The following is a 21,541-nucleotide window of genomic DNA, read 5'->3' as shown; positions in this document are numbered from 1 at the left end:
GGAATTGCCCCTCCCCTGCACGGAGAGGGAGCTACTAGCACTTGGGACTGACAATGTCATGGTGGGGAAAGCTAGGCCTGACCTACAGCCTTCCACAGGCTCCTAGGCTGCTAACCTGCCAGCCCGCTCACTCCTTCTCTAGGACTGTTCTATGAATGCTGGGAGGAGTGGGAAACAGGGGCTCCACGCAGACTTGTCCCTGTGAGCCTGGCTTCTCATCTGTCAAAAGGGGCAGCTCACACTTGGCCTCCACTTGCTGCCTCTGGTGCACCCAAATGTGGTCACACAGCTAGGCAGCAAATGCTTCCCTGTCTTCCCCCAGCCCAGGGTGATCGAGTCTCCTGCCCTCACTTCAGGGAGCGATGTCTCCTGAAGCCGAGGAAATCTTTGCTTTCCAGGCGTGTCCAGGTTTGCCCCTGGGGAGAAATGGGTACAGCCTGGAACTGTACCTGGGGGCTCTGGGCACGCTGTGGGGTCCTCTGGGGAAGGGAAGTGGAAACTGACAATCAAGGGGGCTGTGAATGTGCATGAATGTGAGTCTGTGAGGAGGGTTTGCTTCCGATGAACTGATTTCCGTCCCGCAAGTTGGGGGGGGGCGGGTAAGGGGAGGGCAAGTGTCACGTACCTGAGCAGGGCTAGTCCGAGGGCAGCTAGTTCCCGAAGGGTCCTGGGTTCCGACTGGGTCGGACAGGATGCGGATACGAGATGGTTGGGGGCGGGGTGTTGGCGGAAGAGCCCCTTCCTCGCAGCTTTGGTGGCGGGGTCTTGGGGGTCGCCAGTGCACGTGCCCACACGGCGCAGAGCAGCGTGGTCATGGTGAGAAAAGGGCCCCGGCTCCTCCCCGCAGCTTTGTATCCCAGACCCTACGGCCTGGGCTCCGCGTCCAGGTCTGCGTCTCGGGAAGCCAAACCCCGCAGAACTGAGCCGCGCCCTTAGCAGTGCCGCCTGGCGGAGTAGAGCCCCGCGTCCCCGGACGCGCCGCGTCGAGTCACCCTGCGGCCAGCGCCGCCGAGACTTCGGGGCGCGGTGATGGGGGAGGGGCGCGGGCCGGCTTGGTGCCAGTTCCTGGCCCCAGAAGTCCTTTCCCTTCTTCTTGAGCCCGGGGCTGCGCGGGAGCTTCGAGCGCTCAGGACTGGAGATGTCGCGGAGACAACACGTCCAGACCCCGGGACACGCCCGTCTCCGCCCTGCGCCCGGGCTGTGGGTTTCGTCTTCCCTGTCTCGGGGCAGGCCCGCGGGCCGGGCATCGCGGCGAGCCCCGGTTGTTTCCGTTTGCTCTTTCCTCCAGGACCCCCAGGCCAGCCGCGAAGGGGCGCTCTGGAGCCCCCGGAAGGATCGCGATGGTCGTGGAGCCGGGAACAGCGGCTCCGGGAGGGGCGCTCGCCCAGGACCCCGCGGGGGCGGAGGCGAGGGGCTCTGAAGACTCGGCTCTGTTGCTGGGGCGGCGCCAACCGAGGCGGGTGGAGCGGGGAAGGGCCGGGTTCGCCACCCGGGGCCGCACAGACCGGTGCCCGGGCAGCTGCGCGCCGTCCCTGGGGCGCGCCCCGCATAGTGCCCCGGGCCACTGCCACCTCCAGGCCCGACGTGAGCGCAGCGCCAGCGCCCAGGCCGGAGTCCCACGTCTGCCTGAGCCGGCCCCGCCCCCTCCTGCCCCACCTGGTCCCTTTTCCTTTCAGGTGGTGAGGTGCCGCCGCCGCGGCGGTCTGGGGCGAGCCCGGCTCCCCGGGTCCCCGGCTGGAGAGACACGTCCCCCACCCTGGGCCCGCGGTGCGCGCAGGAGGGAGGCCCCGGCGGCGGCCTCTGCCTGGGCTTGCCTGGGCTTGTTCGGGCGGGCCACTTCCCCCGGGGACCAGGCAGATCGGGGGCATTTCGAGATTTCTCGCGAACCCTGTGGCCAAGCCTTGGGACCGGAGGGGGCTGGACGCCGGCGCGACCTCGCCCCATCCAAAGGTGAACTCAGGTAAACGTTTTGTGTTTCTCCGTCTGTCTGAAAGTTTGTAAAGAAGGAGGCAGGAACTACACCAACGAGTTTAATAATAATAATGAACTCTGTTGAAAGGTGTAGCCTCGGAGCCATAAGGGGAAAAATTTCCAAGAAGCAACAAAATGCTCTTTGATTTCATAATCTCTGGAGAGAAAGGATTCCTTTTTTTGGGTTTTGCCCAGCTGGTTGGTTCTTTCTTCCTTAGCCTCCGTCGTGGTGGGAGGGAGGCCACTGGTCTGGGAGTGAGAAAGCTTGCACGCTAGTGTTACCGCTGCTGCTAACCGACAGCGAGCCAGCAGCAAATACTTTCACCTTCCCGAGATGCCCTGCCCTCCCCATGAGCGTGGGGGCGTTGATACCAGCTTCCCAGGGTTGCTGCGAAAAATCTCGAGATATGGGAAGTGCTTGGACACTGAAGTAGAGTTACATAAGAGATCGAGTCTTCTGCCGGCTTGTGTTTCAAAGAGAGAGATGAGAAAAGGGTTTTTAAAAGCCTTCCTGCCTCCATGTGAACACGAGCACCCCTACCCCCCAGCACTGTCCAGCATCAGGGCTGCCGTCAGGGCTGGGATTGAAAGGGAGGGAAGGGCTGGAAGTCATGGTTGGGAGCACCAGGTATGATGCTACTGAGGCCCCTCTTCCAGGTTGAGTGGACGGTGGTTATCAGCACTGATATGAGCTGCCCCAGCATTCTCACTGATTTCTGTGTCCACTGGGGCACAGTGAGCCAGGGGACACCATGGCTCTGTAGAAAGACCCAGGGCCTGTGCCCTCCCTGATACATCCACCCTGGGCTCCTGGATAAATACCCTTTTAAAAAAAAACAAAACACAAAACCCCTTGCCGTCGAGTTAATTCTGACTTATAGCGACCCTATAGGACAGGGTAGAACTGCCCCATAGGGTTTGCAAGAAGCGGCTAGTGGATTCGAACTGCTGACCTTTTGCACCACAAGGGCTCCAAATACCCTTTAGCAGATGCCAAAACTCACGGGGAGTGGGGTGGTGGTGGTGCAGAATAACCCACTATAAGATAGGTGGGGCCAGATCTGTTTCCACCCCCAGTTCTGAGAGACCTTTGGGACAAATGGCCTGTCCCCTGAGCTTCTGTTTCCTCCTGCACGAGTCGCAATTACTGGGCAGTGATGGCCAAGATGGGTGGACTGAGGAAGAGGGGAGGCTCCTGTATTTGCTGACGTTCCCTCTGAAGGTCCATCCAGGAGCTAAGGGAGCTGCGGGGGGGGGGAGGGGTGCAGCATCAGCTGGTACCCTGGGGCCCACTGGAATTTGCTGCTGTGTGAGTAAGTGGCTTGTCTCCCGAGTCTCCCAAGCGTGAGGAATAGCCAGTTCTGTCCTCTTCCCTGCCAATCCAGCGTTCTTTCTGGCCCCTGGGATCCCCTGGTTAACTGGCTTGGCAGCCACAAGGACTACACAGTTACCCCTCACCCTGTGCCCTTGGCACACATCAAAAATCAATAATGCTAAACCTAGACAGGCCTCCGGTCCTTCTCATCACAGCTTGCCAGGCAGCCACTTCCCGTTGATCCTCATGGTACTCCACGTGTAACCCAAATGCCACCCCGGCCCAGTATCTCCCCTTGTAACTGGCCCCTGTACAGGAAGCGTGGAAGGATGAAAGGATGGATAAGATGCTGCCCCTGTATTTTTTGCAATGGTGTGTCTTTGGCTACGTATATTTTCACCAAAAAGAAAAGGTCAAGAAGGGAGAGGGTTGACATGTTGTGGGGTTGTTAACCAATGTCATAAAACAATACGTGTACTACTGTTTCATGAGAAACTATTTGTTCTGTAAGCCCTCACCTGAAGTACAATAATAATAATAATAATAATGATAATAAAAGATGCTGCCCCTGTTTATAAGATGTTCACCCTCTGGTTGGAGGAGATCAGACACACCCACGCAAGAAAATCACTAGGCAAGATTCATTCATTCATTCAACAAATACCTATGGAGTCCTTGCTGTGTGCTAGCATTATTCTAGCATCGGGAATACAGCAGGTAGCCAAACAGACAAAAATTCTTACCTTTGTGGAGCTTTGAAGTCCTTACCTTCTGGGGGAGGAGACAGGCAATAAATAAAACAATGCTGGGTAAATGCTATGAAGGGGTATGGGGGTTGAGAGTGCCAGGGAGGGGTGCTGTTTTTGATGGGGGGGGCGGTTAAGTCATTGAAGAGAAACCTGAAAAATGATGAGGGGAGAGTTTTTCAAGCAGAAGGTTAAGTGCAAGGGCCCTGTGTTTGGTGCATTTGAGAAATTGCCAGAAAGCCAGTGAGGCTGGAAGGAGAGTCAAAATAGGTGAAGTCTCGCAGGTAGGCAGGGGCCAGATCTTGTAGGGCATTGTACACCCTAACGACTTAGGAAAAAATCCAAAGGATGATTTTCAGCAGGCTTTGGAAGATTTTGAGTTGGGACTGTCAGTATCTAATGTTTTAAAACCTTCACTCTGGCTGCTGTGTAAAGAATACAACGTAAGAGTAGCAGCAGGGAGAACTGTTAGGGGGCTATTCCCTGGTCTGGCTAGCAATGACAGTGGCTTGGGCTAGGATTGTAGCAGTGGAGGGGATAGGAAGCAGTAGGTCTTTAAAGTAGAGCCAACAGACCTTGTGCTGGATGGACATGAGGGATGGGGTGAAAGAAAGAGGAGACAAAGGTAACTCCAATGTTTGTGGCTTATGCAGGTGAATAAATTATTGCGATGTGGAAAACTGGGAGGAGCAGCCTTGCTGTTTTGGCGACAGTAAGTTTCCCGTTAGACACTCAAGTGGAGAAGGTATTGAGTGTTGGAACCTGGAGTATAGGAGAGAGATCAGGGCAGGGGCATCATCAGTGACTAAGATGGTACCCAACACCATGAGACTGGGTGAGATCACTAAGGGAGTGGGTGGTGGAGGTTTGAAGGAGAGAAGAAGGTGGGAAATCATCATCTTGGAGGACTGGAAAATGAATGGACAAGGGAAGTGACAGAACAGTCCCTAGCATATGGCAGGCCTTTGATAAATATTTGTTGGATGGGTGGATGGATGGATGGATAGATAGGTGGATGAGTGGATGGGTGGTTGGTTGGATAGATGCATGGATGGATGGGTGGATGGATAGATGGGTGAGTGGGTTGATGAGTAGATGGATGAAATGTTGTGGGACTACTGTACAGTATTATGTAAAGACTAAGTGGAGCGTGTAATAGGATAGTAAATTCTCTGGGGTTCATAGGGCTGGAGAGAGGCCAAGACAGTTTTTCAGAAGTTGAAGGGATTCAATCTGAGCCTGGAAGAATAGCCAGGATACTGGGAGAGTTGGAGAGAAGGGAAAGGTAAATAGAAGGGAAATGGTTTTAGCAAAATTAGGAATTCACTAGGCATATTTAGGAGTCTCCTACAGGTAGAGGAGTAGGGCTGGATGGAAGGTTCTTATGAAGGGGAGTTGGTGGAGTGGAATGCCTGAGGCCTCCCCCCAGGAGGAAGGAGGGGCAGAAGAGTGAGGGAGCCTGCCCAGAGGCCCTGTCTTCATTCTCTGGTCTCCACCCTGTCAGCTCTTGGGTGACCCCACTGAGTCTGAGCAAACAAACCATGCCACTCCTGCTGACCCACCCACGGGAGCCATGCAGCCTTGGTGTAGAGCCTTATGGTATCTTCTCTGAAGTCTCTGTGAGGTAGAGTGTGGGCAGAGACTACTGTCTCCACTTTTTAAAAACGGTTTTATTAAGATATAATTCATATACCACGCAGTTCACCCATTTAAAGTGTACAATTCAATGTTTTTAGTGTATTCGCAAAGTTGTACCACCATTATCCAGTCTATTGTAGTGCGTTTTCATCACCCCAATACGAAATCCTGTATGCATTAGCAGTCACTCTCCATTCTTCGTCCCCCGCTCCCTAGCAACCACTGATCAATGGATTTGCCTCTTTTGGACAGTTCATGTAAATGGAGTCATGCAATATGTGGTCCTTTATGACTGGCTTCTTTCAACGAGCAGTGTGTTTTCATGGCTCACCCCTGTTGTAGCATGTATCACAACTTCATTCCTTTTTATGGCTGAATAATTATTCCATTGTATGGATAGACCACGTTTTGTTTTTCTCCTCATCAGTTAATGGACATTTGGGTTGTTTCCACTTTGGGGCGATTGTGTGGACATGTTTTCATTTTCATGGGTATATGCCCTTATGTGGAAACCCTGGTGACGTTGTGGTTAAGAGCTACAGCTGCTAACCAAAAGGTTGGCGGTTCGAATCCACCAGGCACTTCTTGGAAACACTATGGGGCAGTTCTACTCTGTCCTATAGGGTCTCTATGAGTCGGAATCTACCCTTTCTTGGGTAGGAGTGGAATTGGAATTGATGGATCATATGGTAACTTCGTGTTTAACCTTTTGAGAAACTGCCAGACTGTTTTCCAAAGTGGTCCGTTTTACATTCCCACCAACAGCGTCTGAGGGTTCTGGTTTCTCCAAATCCTCACCAGCATTTGTTCTTATCTGTCTTTCTGATTATGACCATCCTAGTGGGTGTGAAGTGGTATTTCATTGTGATGTTGGTTTGCATTTCCCTAATGACTACTGGTAGAGTCTCTTTTCATGTGCTTATTGGCTGTTTGTATGTCTTTGGAGAAATGTCTATTCAGACCCCTGTTAGATGGGTCTGAATTTTTGACAGATGAAAATTTAGGTGCAGGGAGACTATGGGACTTGTTTCCTTGGGGGATGATGATGGTGCTCTCTCGTGATTACAAGTGCCACCTCCCACCCAGCCTCCTGAGCCCCGGATCAGCTCTTGTTGAGTTCATGCTTGTGGCTTTTGCTGAAGGGGTTGCCTGCCGTTCCTTGTGCTAGGACAGTGAAGGGCAGAAGCACTTGTTAGTATAAAACCTTAAGGAAGAGAGTACCGGCTCCAGCTGGGCCACAGGATGCACTGAAATCAGCATCTTTTCCTTTCAGGCAGCTTGATAATGAGAGCTGCCTGTGTGCATTCAGTCAGGGAGGGCTGGCAGGAGCTTTTCCAGGTCTTAAGTTAAATGTTGACTACGAAGTCCTTTAGGAATTCAGACGGTTGGTGGCCAACCTGGACTTTTGCCTCCTAGTCTGGCTGCAGATGTCACGGACACAGCTGCTAGAAGCCAGGCTTTGGCTGTGGGTCACCATTTGGCCAGACCCTGCCCAAGGGCTGTGGAGTCAGGGTGAACAGTTTGCTGGCCTTTGCCAGTCAACTGCCACCCCCAATGTGGACACTGCCCCGTATTGTCTGGCCAGATCAGGTCCTCATTCTTCTACCAGCTCTTTCTTCCCTAGATGGACCCTGCCTTTCCTCCACCCATTTTCCCATTGTCTAAGGAGCTAAGGAGCGTGACAATAGCCAGTGTCCACATTGGGGGTGGAGGGCTCAGTTGACTTGTTGAACGGAATTGGTTCCTAATCCTAGTGTTAAACATATTTTGAGGCTGTTCCATCATCTCACAACAAAATTAATGAAAATCCACTTGAAACAATAATGCGTAAGAATACGGTTGGCTATCCAAAACAACAACAACCAAACCCATTGCCGTCAAGTCGATTCGAATTCGTAATAACCCTAGAGGCCTGACTAGAACTGACCCCTAGGCTTCCCAAGGAGCAGCTGGTGGATTCGAACTGCCAACCTTTTGGTTAGCAGCTGAGCTCTTAACCACTGTGCCACCGGGGCTCTGCTGTTGGCTATAACCCTCAGCTGTGATGGGTGAAGCAACTGTGAATCACAGGGTAACTGATCTAATTGTTTGCTGCAGTCCCTCTAAGATCATCATAAGGAGGATGGCGGTTCTCAGAGTTATCTGTCCAAGCCCCAAAGCAGATAAATACACAGCCCTCATTTCCAGCCTTGAGAGACAGAGAAGTAGTTCTTGATAAACTTTGGAGAAACAGAGCTGCTCAGGAGCCAGAGGTCAATTTATGGCTCTCTGGGTACCCCCCACCTCCCAGTCAGGGCAGAACCAGGTGAGGGTGCAGGGTGGCATATAAAGAGACCCTGCTAGCATTAGCTGACAGCTGCATTGGCTTTTAGCAGGAGAGGTCCCAGAGTAATATTTCAGACCATGTAGAATTCAGGTTTGGCCCATCCTTTCAGCCTTGGGCATGACGCCTCTTGCCTACTGCCCAACTCCAAGCCTGTAGGGTGGTGCCCCATAGCTCTCCAGAACCCCCCACTTCAGCACCCACCGAAGACTGTCCTATCCCCCCAAAGTCATTTAATCCAAAAATACTTTAAAATTTTCAATCCCTTGTTGTTGTTAGCTGCTGTGGAGTCGGCCCCCGACTCATGGCAGTCCCATACATAGCAGGACGAAATGCTGCCCAGTCCTGCACCATTCCCGTGAGTGGTTGCAGATTGGACTTTTTGTGATCCATAGGGTTTTCACTGGCTGATTTTCAGACGTAGATTGCCAGCCCTTTCTTCCGAGTCTGTCTTAGTCTGGAAGCTCCACTGAAATCTGTTCAGCATCGTAGCAACACACAAGTCTCAGCTGACAGATGATTTCGTGGCTGTGCATGAGGTGCATTGGTCGAGAATCCTACATGGAAGGCAAGAATTCTGCCATTCCTTTAGGTCCACCTATAAGCTACATCATTTCACCCTGAATTTAAAACAAACTAACAAAACACAGGCAAACACTTCCACCTGCCTCTCCCATTCCCTCTCCTGCCCCAAAGAATCGCACCTTCTCCCAAATGCTTCCAGAAATGCATGCTTTGGCTGTGTACACACAGTGCTAATTATGTTTGTTTATGTGAATTGTTTCCATTTAAGCCTAATTACAGTACTGGAGGCTAACATTTATGCTCATTATTAAATATGTGTCAAATTAACTTTGTTAGAAGTTGTATTTAAGGCCTTGGAGATACATAAGAAAGAACCCTGGGGTGAGATGGTCTTTCTTCTACCCCTCATTTCCTCGGTGGTACTGGCCACAAATTTAATGTGTCAACCTGTTTTCTTATCTTAGAATGAATAACAGCTGCCCTGTCTGGCTCACAGAGTCTCTGAGGAGCACACGGGCAGTCTATTCATTCTCCAAATAGTCCTTGATCCACCCAAGGCTCTGTGCTCCAGATGCAGCAGAGGGCCAGGCAGACCGTCCCTTGGGCCTTACAGTTCACTCAGACGACAGAAGTTAAATAAATACTCCATGTTGTTGTTGTTAGTTGCCATCAAGTTGGCTCCAACTCATAGCAACGCCATGTGTAACGGTGTCCGGTCCTGCACCATCTTCACAGTTGTTCGTATGTTCGAATCCATTGCTGCAGCCACTGTGTATTTGGACGGCCTTCCAACCTACGGGCTTATCTTCCAGTACCATATCGGACAGTACTCTGTTGTGATCCATTGGTTTTTCACTGGCTAATTTTTGGAAATAGATTGCCAGGCCTTTCCTCCTAGTCTGTATTAGTCTGGGAGCTCCACTGAAACCTGTCTACCACAGGTGACTCTGCTGGTATTTGAAATACTGGTGGCATAGCTTCCAGTATCACAGCAACACACAAGCCACCACAGTATGACAAACTGACAGGTGGTGGAAGTAATGTATAAATAACAAATATTTATTAAGCTCCTATATGTGGTCGGCACTGTGCTGAACACTACAAATATTATGTAATCCTTACAATAGCACTGGGAGGTAGCTGCTATTATCCCCATTTTACATATGAAGAAACCAAAACTTAGAGGGTTTATATAATTTACATCAAGGTGCTCAGCAACAGTGTGTTTATGGCAGCACCTGGCTTGAATGCATGCGAGCTATTGTGTCTCAGACATGGGCTCAAACATACCAACAATTGTGAGGATGGAGCAGGACCGGGCAATGTTTCATTCTAGTAAACATAAGGTCACCATAAGTTGGAACCAACTTGACGGCATATACAGTTGGCCCTCCGTATCTGTGGGTTCCACATCTGCAGATTCAACCAAGCATGGATTGAAAATATTCAGGGTGGGAAGAAAGTTCCACAAAGCAAAACTTGTATTTGCCATGCTGAGCACTACGCTGAATCCATGCAAATGAAATGATGTGTAGGCATACCCTGCTGTAGCCTCCCGCCATTTCACAGATCCTCAGTCTCTCTCCAGCACTGGTTGTTTGAGCATTGTTCACCTTGAGTATTGTCATTATTCCCTAAACAATACAGCACTGTATAATAACTATTTACATAGAATTTACATTGTATTAGCTATTATAAGTAATCTATAGATGATTTAAAATATATGGGAGGATGTGCGTAGGTTATATGCAAGTACTATGCCAGTTATATAAGGGACTTGAGCATCTGCGGATTTTGGTATCCACAAGGAGTCCTGAAACCAATCTCCCATGGATACTGAGGGACAACTGTATACACACACTGTATATACTGCATATAGTATGACTCAGAGCACATGGTTGTAATTACTCTGCTACTATCAAGAAGGAGTGTGATAAGTACTGTTGGGGGAATGCAAGGAACCGTGGGAAATGAAATCAGCCTGCAGGCACTCTGAGAAACGGCACACCACTGTGTAAATGTCAAGGACCTTTATCATTATCATCATCATCAATTATTGGTTTTCTATTGCTGCATAACAAATAAACACAAAGTTAGTATCTTAAAACAACACACATTTATTATCTCATAGTATCTGTGGGTCAGGAGTCCAGGCATAGGTCCTCTGCAAGGCTGTAATCTTGGTGTCTCCTGGGGCTTGGGCCTCATCTGGATGCTTGAATGAGGAAGACTTAGCTTCCTGGCTCACTCAGGCTGTTGGCAGAGTTTATCTTTCACTGGTTGAAGGACTGAGGTCCTTGGCATCTTACTGGTTGTTGGCCAGGGGCTGCTTGCAGCTCCTAGACGCCACCCACAGGTCCTTGCCGTGTGGCCCCCTCCCTCAGCCTCTCCCAATATGGCAGCCTACTTCTTCAAAGCCATCAGGGGAGAACGTCTCTAGTGCTAGTCTGCTAGCAATTTGGAGTCGTATTAACATAATGTTCTTGTGGAGTGACAGCCCACCGTTTTTGCTGTTTTCTATTGGTTAGAAGTAAGTCACGGGTCCTGCCCACATTCAAGGGGAGAGGATCACTCAAGGTGTGAACTCCAGTAGGTGGGGACCGTGGAAGGTCATCTCAGAACTTGTCTGCCACAATTTCTACTTAGGGATCTTTTGTCGTCATAGTTTCTTGTCATGTCCACGGCAAGACATGTCACCTCCATGACTCACAACTAAAAAAAAAGTTAGGAGGCCAGCAGCATTTCTTACGTTTTTCCTCTTCCTCTTGAATTGGGAGGACCTGCCTGCTGAGGCATTAATGCAGTCATGGTTGTTTCTAGAATGGTCTCAGGAAGTTTATAAAAGAGATGCTGAGTGCCAGGGTCTTGAGGCACCATCGGCAGAGAGGGAAGAGAGAGCACCCAGTGAAGAATGTAGGTGTTTGATCAAAACTTCAAAATGTTTATTTATTTGTTTGTTTATTGCTCATTGATGTGTCCATGCATCCAGCATGCTTTGGTGAGCTCCTTCTGTGTGGATGTACCACGCTGGGTGGTGACACAAGGGTGACCATGTGGGAGCCGGTTAAGTAGGGAAGATGAGTATGGCAATAAATACCCATCAGTGTAATGACAGTGCTGGCACTGTGCCCAGGGCAGTGCTGACAGAGAGGAGGGGGTGCTTCCCTCTGCCTGGGACACCATGGGCAGCTTCACTCCTTGTCCTTGTGGGTGGAGGGGGCACAATCTGGAGTTCACTGCAGGGACAAGCAGGCAAAGGGAATAGTATGTAAGTGTGCAGAGGCAGGAGGGAGCAGGTATGTGGAGGCAACCCCAAGGAATTCAGGAGCACTACGGGGTTGGGTGGGGGTGAGAAGCAGCTGGAGCTGTACCTGACCTTGCCAGGAAAAGGAGAGAGAGGAGATTGTTCCCTCTGATACTCAGTTTGTCTTTTAGGCTTAGTATACATCCCAGGGGGAGTATCCTAATTCCAGACAGACAGATTCCCGGGAAACCCTGAGCGTTTTAGACTGCTGAAGAGTCATCTAATCTCCAGAACTTTTAAATTTTATCATTTTTTGGATGGAAATCTTCCTGGAATGTGGCATATATTTCCCTTGCTTTTAAAAACAGAATAAACATCGTTTTACCTTTTCCCGTTGGGCTGGATTATCACTTTGAACATCCGTTGCTGAGCTGTGAGGTGTGGAACAGCAAGCGGCCGGAAGGCCCCGGCCCCAGACCTGGGCTTTTTAAGTGTTCCTTTTAAGTGTTGGTGAATGCTTTTATAGTATTCCTGTTTCTTCTGTTGCTCTCTTCCTCTCATTTGTCTCTCCTTGACCCTGACAGGAAATCTGATTTTAACAAACTCCTTTCTGAGTTGCCGCTTCTAAATTACTGCGGGGTCAGAAGGCTTCAGCCATCCCGAAGTCAGGTTAACATGGTGTGTAAAGTTAATACAGTGGATTTCAGGGGCAAGCTTGTCCCATCCCAGTGTCAGAATAAGGGAGTGGTGTCCTTTAAAAGGAGACCCTGGGTGGTGCAAACGGTTAATGTATTCTCTGTTAACCAAAAGGTTGGCGGTTGAGTCCACCTAGAGGCACCTGGTGATCTGAAAAACCAGCCACTGAAAACCCTACGGAGCACAGTTCTACTCTGGCACACGTGGGTCCGCCATGATTCGGAATGGACTCAACGGCAACTAGTTTGATTGGCCCTTTGAAAACAAGGTGTTGCTTGGATTCATTGCTTTCATTTATTCTTAGTCATGTTATTTACTTGATTTTGAATTTCAGCTAACTGTAAACTTGTATGTGTAGGGGTATGTTTATCCAAGGAGAGTGTGGATTAAAAGAATATGAGAGCCTTGTGGGTAACAATGGGTTCTGAGGAAGAGCAGGACCCTGGTCACAGGAGTTTGGGCTGCTCCGAGGCCCCTGGCCCTTACTACCTGCCCCTCTTGCCATTGTTTCACCAGTTAATTCATGGCTCCGGGGTGTGTGAGTTTCCTGTGTCTGCTGGAACAAAGAACTACAGACTGGGTGCCTTAAACAACAGAAATCTGTTCTTTCACAGTTCTGGAGGCCAGAAGTCTAAAATCAAGGTGCTGGCAGGGCCATGCTCCCTCTGAAGTTTCTAGGGAAGAATTCTGCCTCACCTCTTCCGGCTTCTAGTGGCCCCAGGCATTCCTGGGGCTTGTGGCTACGTCACTCCAGTCTGAGTCCGTCACTCCAGTCTGAGTCCCTCTTGTAGGACGGGGGACATGGGAAGCTGTAAGGTCTTGGGAACAGCATGTGAGTTACTCACCTAGGCTGTGGATAACAGGGCCAGAGGAGGGAAGCCCAAAACCCATGGAGGACAAAAGTAAGAGGCTGAAGCAGTAGAAACAGTGCTAAGCCTCAGGCCAGAAGTTGGAGCAAGATTATAAATGTTGCTCCGAGATTATACAAGCAGACCACGGGGTCCAAAGGTCGGGAAATGGGGAGTGAGGAATGGCCGCACGGGCAGTGGCAGGAAGGAGGCTGGGCCAGGCTTATTTAAATTCAGAGTGGCTGGGTGGTGAGGAGGCTCCAAACTTAATAGCGCCAGGTGGGACTAAGCATTTTAGCAGTGCCTGATTTTCTTCCAAGAGTCCCTGGGTGGCATGAACGGTTAAGCACTAGGCTGCTAACTGAAAGGTTGGAAGTTCGAGTCCACCCAGAGGTGCCACAGAAGAAAGGCTTGGCCATCTACTTCCAGAAGGTCACAGCCTTAAAAACCCTATGGAGCAGTTCTACTCTGACACACAATGGGGTTGCCATGAGTCAGAATCGGGTTCGTTTTTTGGTTTGATTTTCTTCTTCATTGTCAGCCTCAGAGGTGGGTGATGTATCTTGGAATGTCGTCTTGACTTGACAGCCCTTATGTGTGCCAGCCATAATGGCACTGGAGCTTTGGGGGAGCAGTGTCTATTTTCAACCTGGAGTAATGCAGCCCCTAATCGCCTGGGGTTCATGTGCTCCCCACACCCCTTTTTTTTGTTTTGGATTTTTAAATTTTTAAATCCATTTCAACAATTTCTGCCTGTCTAATTCAGTGACATTGGCTTACATTCTTCAAGCTGAGCTACCATCCTCGCTATCCTTTTCTACATTATTCCAACACCATTGTCTTAAACTCACTGCCCCCTAAGCTTCTCATCCAAACTTTCGAGTTACTCTTGTCAATTTGATCTCACATAGATAATGATTTAAAAGAGCACAATGCTCAAAGCAGACATTCTTTACTAATTAAAATATGTAAGCTATTTTTGTCCCTCTCTTTTGTAATAGACTTTATTTTTTAGAGCAGTTTTAGGTTTACAGAAAAATTGCACAGAAAGTTGCCATAGACCCTCTCCTCCCTGCACACAGATTCACCTATTATTAACATCTTGCATTCCTGTGGTTCATTTGTTACAATTGATGAACCAACATTGATACGTTATTATTAACTAGTCCTTAGTTTAGGTTAGGATTCACTCTTTGTGTTGTTTTTGACAAATGCTTGATGCCATGTGTCCACCATTACAGAGTCATACAGAATAGTTTTACCTCCTTTAAAATGCCCTGGGCTCCACCTACTCACCCGTCCCCCTTCCTCTAAACCCCTGGCAACCACTGATCTTTTCACTGTCTCTGTAGTTTTTGCCTTTTCCAGAATGTTACAGAGTTGGAATCATAGAGCGTGTAGCTTTTTCACGTCCTCCCTTTTTGCCCAAGTTTCCAGAGGCATTTCCAGGGTCCACTCGCCTGGGGTTCAGTAAAGAGCTGGTGTCTGCCCACACAAACCCTCCTTCCAGCTGAAAAGTCTTCCCTGATGGAGACCAGCAGTGGTGATGACCACCTGCCCAGTGTGGGTGTGGGCAGGAGACACGGGGTGTCGGTCTGCCAGCTGCCCTCCGTAGGACCCCAGCTCCTGCCTGGTGTGTGGGCTGGCTTTTCTCATTTCATGAGGTTGGTAGGTGAGGAGGGCTTACTCAGGGCCAGGAGCCCTCTCTCCACCTTCTCTTTGGTCTTCTCAGTGTCTTACTTCAGACAGTTTTCTGGGGTCTGTCATGGTTTGAATTATGTCCCCCAAAAAATATGTGTATCAATTTGGCTGGGCCATGATTCCTGGTACTGTGTGATTTTCCTATATGTTGTAAATCCTGCCTCTATGATGTTCATGAGGGAGGATGGGTGGCAGTTGTGTTAGTAAGGCAGGACTCAGTCTACAAGATTGGATTGTATCCTGAGGCCATCTTGAGATATAAAAGACAGAAGTGAGCAGAGAGACAGGGGGACCTCATACCATCAAGAAGGCAGGGCCGGGAGCAGAGCGCGTCCTTTGGGCCGGGGTCCCTGCGCAGAGAAGCTCCTAGTCCAGGGGAACACTGAAGAGAAGTCCGGCAGAGAGAAAAAGCCTTCCCCTGGAGCTGACGCCCTGAATGTGGACTTTTAGCCTACTTTACTGTGAGGAAATAAACTTCTCTTCATTAAAACCACCCACTTGTGGTATTTCTGTTGTAGCAGCACCGGGTGACTAAGACAGGGTCTAATGACAAAGACGGACAGCACATGACCGCAACTGAGAGTTTCTGTATTTCCTAGGATTGTGGGTGTGGAAACGAGACATTTCTGCCCTAGTGCTTTTTTTTTTTCCCCCCTTAAAAAACTGTTATTTTTAAATTATAAAAGTAGTAATAATGCTGGTAAAAAGTTCAACAATTCAGTTTTTACAACAATTTAAAAAAAAGGTCAAACAGTTCAGTTGCAGATGAAGTTGATGGGCCGGGCCCATTTCTGTCCTCTTTTTCGCCACTCCCCAAAGGCGGCCACCATTGGTCCTGGGTGTGTGTCCTTCCATTCCACCCAGCTCTCAGGGTGGTTTCTGCCGACTGTTTGCTGAGCTCATGGCAGAGCGGACAAAACGTCAGGGAGTGTGCTGTGCTCCTTCTATTTCTGGAGCCTCAGGCTCAGCAGGGTCCCCAGTCAGGGTCTTGACCCTCGAACTGAGGGGCCTAGGGGATCTGTCGGGAGCTAGCCGCACCCTAGAACCCCCAGATAGACTACTGCTGTCTCCAGTCAGCTCTCGAGTCTGGGGACATTCAGCTGGTGTGACTCTGAGAACCCTGTTAATCACCATCCTCCAGGCTCTCAGCATGTCTTTGGGGGTTCTGGACTGGCATCTGGTGTCTCAGCGGCGTCTCAGCTAGCGCTCAGCTTCCCCCGGCACTACCGCCTCCCCAGCACTCCGTGGACGTGTGCTCTCTGCGCTCTGCATTCTGGGGCATGGCCCTTATTGATTCAGGCAAGACTGAGTGTGTGGACACTCCTGGCACCTGTAAAGCACCTGCCACACGTGAGCTCTCTGTTATAATGATGAGAATTCTCATCTCTCTTTCCCCATCACTTCCCTGGGAGTCTTCAGAGTCAGAGCAGCAGGGAGGTGGGCTCCAAGGATTCGGAACCCTTGGAGGGGGGCATGGAGGCCCCGACAGCCAGGAGGAAGGGACCGGCCAGGTGGGGACCTGCGAAGAGGCTTGTCTTAGTCATCTAGTGCTGCTCCAACAGAAATACCACAAGTGGATGGCTTTACAAAGAGAAGTTTATTCTCTTACAGTCCAGTAGGCTACAAGTCCAAATTCAGGGCATCAGCTCCAGGGGAACGCTTTCTCCATCGGCTCTGGAGGGGAGTCCATGTCATCAGTCTTCCTTTGGTCTGGGAGCTTCTCTGCGCAGGTACCTCAGGTCCAAAGGACACGCTCTGCTCCCAGCACTGCTTTTTTGGTGGTGTGAGGTTCCCATGTGTCTCCACTCGCTTCTCTCTTTTACATCTCAAAAGAGATTGCATTAAGACACTAATCTTGTCAACCTCATCAGTATAAACTCATCACAGTGATAGAATTTACAACACATGAGGAGATAACATATAATCTCATCATAGTGGTAGAGTTTACAACACATAAGGAAATCACATCAGATAACACAATCATACAATACTGGGACTCATGACCTAGCCAAGTTGCTACACACATTTTTTGGGGGACACAATTCAATCCATGACAAGGCTGCATGCCCCACTGGAGTCTCTTCCCAGGGGCCGCTGCAAAGATGCTGAACCCCTGACCACCTGGCATGCTGCAGAAAGGAGGTGTGACCACCTGAGGCCCTATGGGTTGAAGGACACGTCCAGGACATACCCGGTGACTAAAGGTGACCATTTGCCCAGGATTTCCAGGGAAGAGAGGGAAATGTTTTTCGAGCAGTTTCCAACTGTGCACTGTTGACACGGATAACTTTATTGTGGGGCTGTCCCGTGCACTGCAGGATGTTTAGCAGCGTCTCTGGCCTCTACTCCCTACATGCCAGTAGCTGACCCCTCCCCCAGTTGTGACAACCAGAAATGCCTCCAGGCATTGCCAGCTGTCCCCTGGGGGACAAAATTGGCCTGAATGGGACCACCATATTAGAGGAATCAGAAACGGGCTTTGCGCGGCCCCTGTGAGCACTGTGAGCTGCCATCTCACCCCACGCAGTTGTCTTTGTTCCCTTTCCAGAAGGCTGACCTCATCAGCCTTATTTGTTGAGTCGATTCACCCAGCTATAACCACAGCCAGGCTTCCTTCTTTGGGGGATCCCAAGCGACCTGCCATCTGACTTCGTATGTAAATTGAAAAGAGTCTTTCCTGCTAAATTGGAGGCAGAAATCCTCAACTTGTTTTTTAGCAGTCTTGGTCGATACTTCCTTAAAGTATTTAGGGTCATGCTGAGCTCTTGCTGCTGATTATACTCAGAGCACCTTGGCAGTTCAGTTTTCTTAAATCGCTCTGCAGATCCTGCAGCTTGGTTTGGGTCTTCACCCAGTGACTAGTGAATGAGCTAAGGGCCAGGGCGGGCTGCAGTTGGCCAGTGCTTGGGGGAGTTTCTTAAGGCAGCTAACCCAGGGGCTGGCCGGTGGGGAGAGGCAGGGGCTGGCTGTGTGGGAGCATGGAGGAGGAGGAGTTGGGTCCCAAGATGGACACGCCATGTCCTGCCCTGGCTCACACCCACTGCTGTGCCTCAGGCCCCTTGGGTTAAGGCCCAGCCTGTTTGCTGGTCCCTCTGGAGGCATCAGAGCAAGCGCTGACTTGGGGGAGGGGTGGATGAAGCCCTGTGCCACTCCGAGGATAGACATGACCTGCCTGGCCACACCCAGCAGCTGGCAGCCCTTCTCCTTCCTGGCCTTTCTCTTCTTCCCTGGTGAGTGAGTGGGGCTGGAACCAAGAACCAAGGAGAAAGGAGGGCTGGCTCTGCCTGAACTCCATCCCTGGTCCTTTCTTGGCTCCTTTCTCTGCCTCACTGCCTCCTTAGGCTTCTGGTTTCCTAGTTGTTGTTAGTTGCCATCCAGTCGGCTCCAGCTCACAGCGACCCACGGACAGCAGAATGAAACATTGCCCGGTCCTGCGCCACCTTCACAATTGTTAGTATGTTGAAGTCCATTGTTGTGGCCACTGTGTATTTTGAGTGCCTTCCAACCTAGGGAGCTCAATAGGATCGTGAGCCATAGGATTTTCACTGGCTAATTTTCGCAGGTAGATTGTCAGGCCCTAGGTAGGTTTTCTAGTAGGACCGTTATGGCTCAGCATTGGCCCTGCCCTAGGAAACACCCATATTGAATGATCTCATACAGTGCGTCCCCACCTCTCCTCTGAGGCCGGCACTATTTCTGTTTTAGAGGCTCCCTGTCTGAGTTATCTAGTGCTGCTATAACGGAAATACCACAAGTGGGTGGCTTTAACAAACAGAAATGTATTTTCTCACAGCTTAGGAGGCTAAAAGTCCGAATTCAGGTCGCCGGCTCTAGAGGAAGGCTTTCTCTCTCTCTTTGCCGGCTCTAGGGGAAGGTCCTTGTCTCTTTTGAGCTTCTGCTCCTTGATGATCTTCATGTGGCTTGGCATCTCTCTTTGCCCATCTCCGCTTCCTTACTTGTTTGTTTAATGTTTTATATCTCAAATGAGGTTAACTTAAAACACACCCTACGCTAATACTGCCTCAACATAACAAAGAAACCCATTTCCAAATAGAACATAACCATAGGTATAGGGGTTAGGCTTTAGAACACATATTTTGGGGGGACACAATTCAAACTATAACAGGTGGCTAAGGGCTCTTGGTCCTGGATGGCAGGAAAGGAGCTGGTGATGCTGCCAGACCCTGTGCCCTGAGGCCTCCCAGCTGTGCCAGCCAGCACCCTGGTTAGTGACTCAGGCTAAATCCTCTGCTTCCAAAACCAGACCATACCCCAAGTGCTCAGGGACCCTTGTTGAAGGGCCAGGGGACAAGAGGGGTAGCTGGTGAGCCTGAGTGTGCTCAGAGCAGAGTTTGAGGGGTGCGCGCAGCAGCAGAAATGTATTCTTTGCTTTCTGGGGATGTTCCCCTGCCTGTACCTGCGCTGAGGCTGGGCAGCGCTCGGCCTTCCAGATTCCATCGTCCCTGGGAGCCGGTCTGTCGGCTGCTGGTGTAGAGCCGCCTGCATGAACTTGGGGAAGAGCAGCCTGGAATCTGACCTGATGACCATGGCGCTGCGCCTCACCCTGCCCAGGCTCCCTCACCCAGCCTCACCTCCACCACTCCAGGGCTGTTGGCTGGGTGTGGGTTATTTTTCCTCTCCCCCCCTCCTGTCTTGCTTTTCCCTTTTGTTCTTTCTCTTCACCAGCTTTAGGCTTAGAATCTGAATGACTCACAGGCAGGTCACAGGGTGGGAGTGGAACCCATGTGCTGGTACCTCCCAGCAGGTAAGTGCATACCTATAGAGGGGCCAGGTGCTGGCAGCAAGCCCTGCCCTGACAGCCGTGCCAGGCCTGGGGGCGGTGTGAGCCCAACAGGTCAGACAGGTGGAGCCGGCCCCTGCAGCTATGGGGCCACAGCTGAAGGTCTGACTTGAGATCCACCTGTAGCCCACAAAGCAGGTAACCAACCCTTCCCTTTTTCCTGCTGGTTTTGTTCTCTGACAGCTTCAGGGAACATTTAACCAGTTGCTGTTGACTCGATTCCAACTTATGATAACCATGTGTGTGTCAGAGCTGAACTGTGCTCTGTAGGGTTTTCAGTGGCTGATATTTTGAAAGTTGCTACATCTTTCTTCTGAGGCACCTCTGGGTGGACTAGAACCTCTGACCTTTGGTTAGCAGCCAAGCTTGTTAACCATTTGCACCACCCAGTGACTCCTGAGAGAACATTTACAACTTAAGAAAAAGACCTTTGGGATTAGGAGGTGTGATGGTTAAGGTTGTGTCAACCTGGCTGGGTCATGATTCTCAATGGTTTGGCAGTTATGTAATGATGTAGTCTGGCAGCTATGTAATGATGTAGTTATCCTCTATGATGTGATCTGATGTGGTCAGTCATTTGTAAGGGGAGTTTCCTTGGAGGCGTGGCCTGCATCCAGTATATATATGGATATTCTGGCAAAGCTTGCTTGCTTACTTGCTCTGGATCCTGCATCTGGCTCATCATCATCTGACCTCCAGTTCTTGGGACTTGAGCCAGCTGCCTGCCTTATTGCCTGCTGATCTTGGGATTCATTAGCCTCTGCAGCCCTTGAGCCAGCAGCCTGCTATCTGACCTGCCAGTCTTGTGTTTGTCAGCCCCTGCAGCTATGTGAATCAGCAGAAGCCTCCAGCCTGATGCCTGATCCACGGACTTGGGATTTCCCAGTCTCTACAACTGTGTGAGCTGTTTCCTTGAGATAAATCTCTCTCTCTCTCTCTGTATATATATATACATATATATATGTATATACACTTCACTGGTTTTACTTCTCTAGAGAACCCAGCCTAAGACAGAAGGGAAATCACGAATTTGAATGGAAAGAGGTGTGCTGGCTCATGTATAAGAAATCTGGCCTTGGCATTAGAAAAGCATTTCTAATCTTCAGGCCCTTGATTTTGAAAGGCAAGTTTCTGACAGAACCTGCATGCTGAATGGTAAAGCAGGGTGCAAAAACCATAAGATGTTTGTGTAAATGCAAGTGACAAGCTTATGAAAAACTTTATTGGGGTGAAGTGGCTGCTTTCCTTTTCCTCTGACAGGAGGGACTGGAGTGGAAAGGGGGTGGACTGGGGCCACCTCTGCTCAGGAGCATTATCAGTGTGGCTCTCTCAATTCCTACCTAAGGGCACCCAGGGAGTTCTGTGCATCTTCCCAAACTCAAATTTATATCACAGCTCCTTGGACTGGATTTTATTTGGAAATATTTTGAAGTTTTAAAAGTGCCTGTTTTGTTAACAATACTGTTGTTGTTAGTTGCTGTTGAGTCCGTTCCGACTCATGGGGACCCATGTGTGCAGAGTAGAACTGCTCCATAGTGTTTTCAAGGCTGGGACCTCTCAGAAGGAGATTATCAGGCCTGTCTTCCAAGGCACCTCTGGGTAGGTTCAAGCCGCCAATCTTTTGGCCAGTAGTCAAGTACTTAACCATTTGTGCCACCCAGGGACTCCTTTAAGAGTACTGGATGTGTGAAACCCAGTCTATGGCCTTCTGAACCCCCGTCTTAGTTCTCTAG

Source organism: Trichechus manatus, unplaced genomic scaffold (genome assembly GCF_000243295.1).
Source record: "Trichechus manatus latirostris isolate Lorelei unplaced genomic scaffold, TriManLat1.0 scaffold00133, whole genome shotgun sequence".
In the NCBI taxonomy this organism is placed as follows: Eukaryota; Metazoa; Chordata; class Mammalia; order Sirenia; family Trichechidae; genus Trichechus; species Trichechus manatus.
This window is presented reverse-complemented; position numbering follows the sequence as displayed.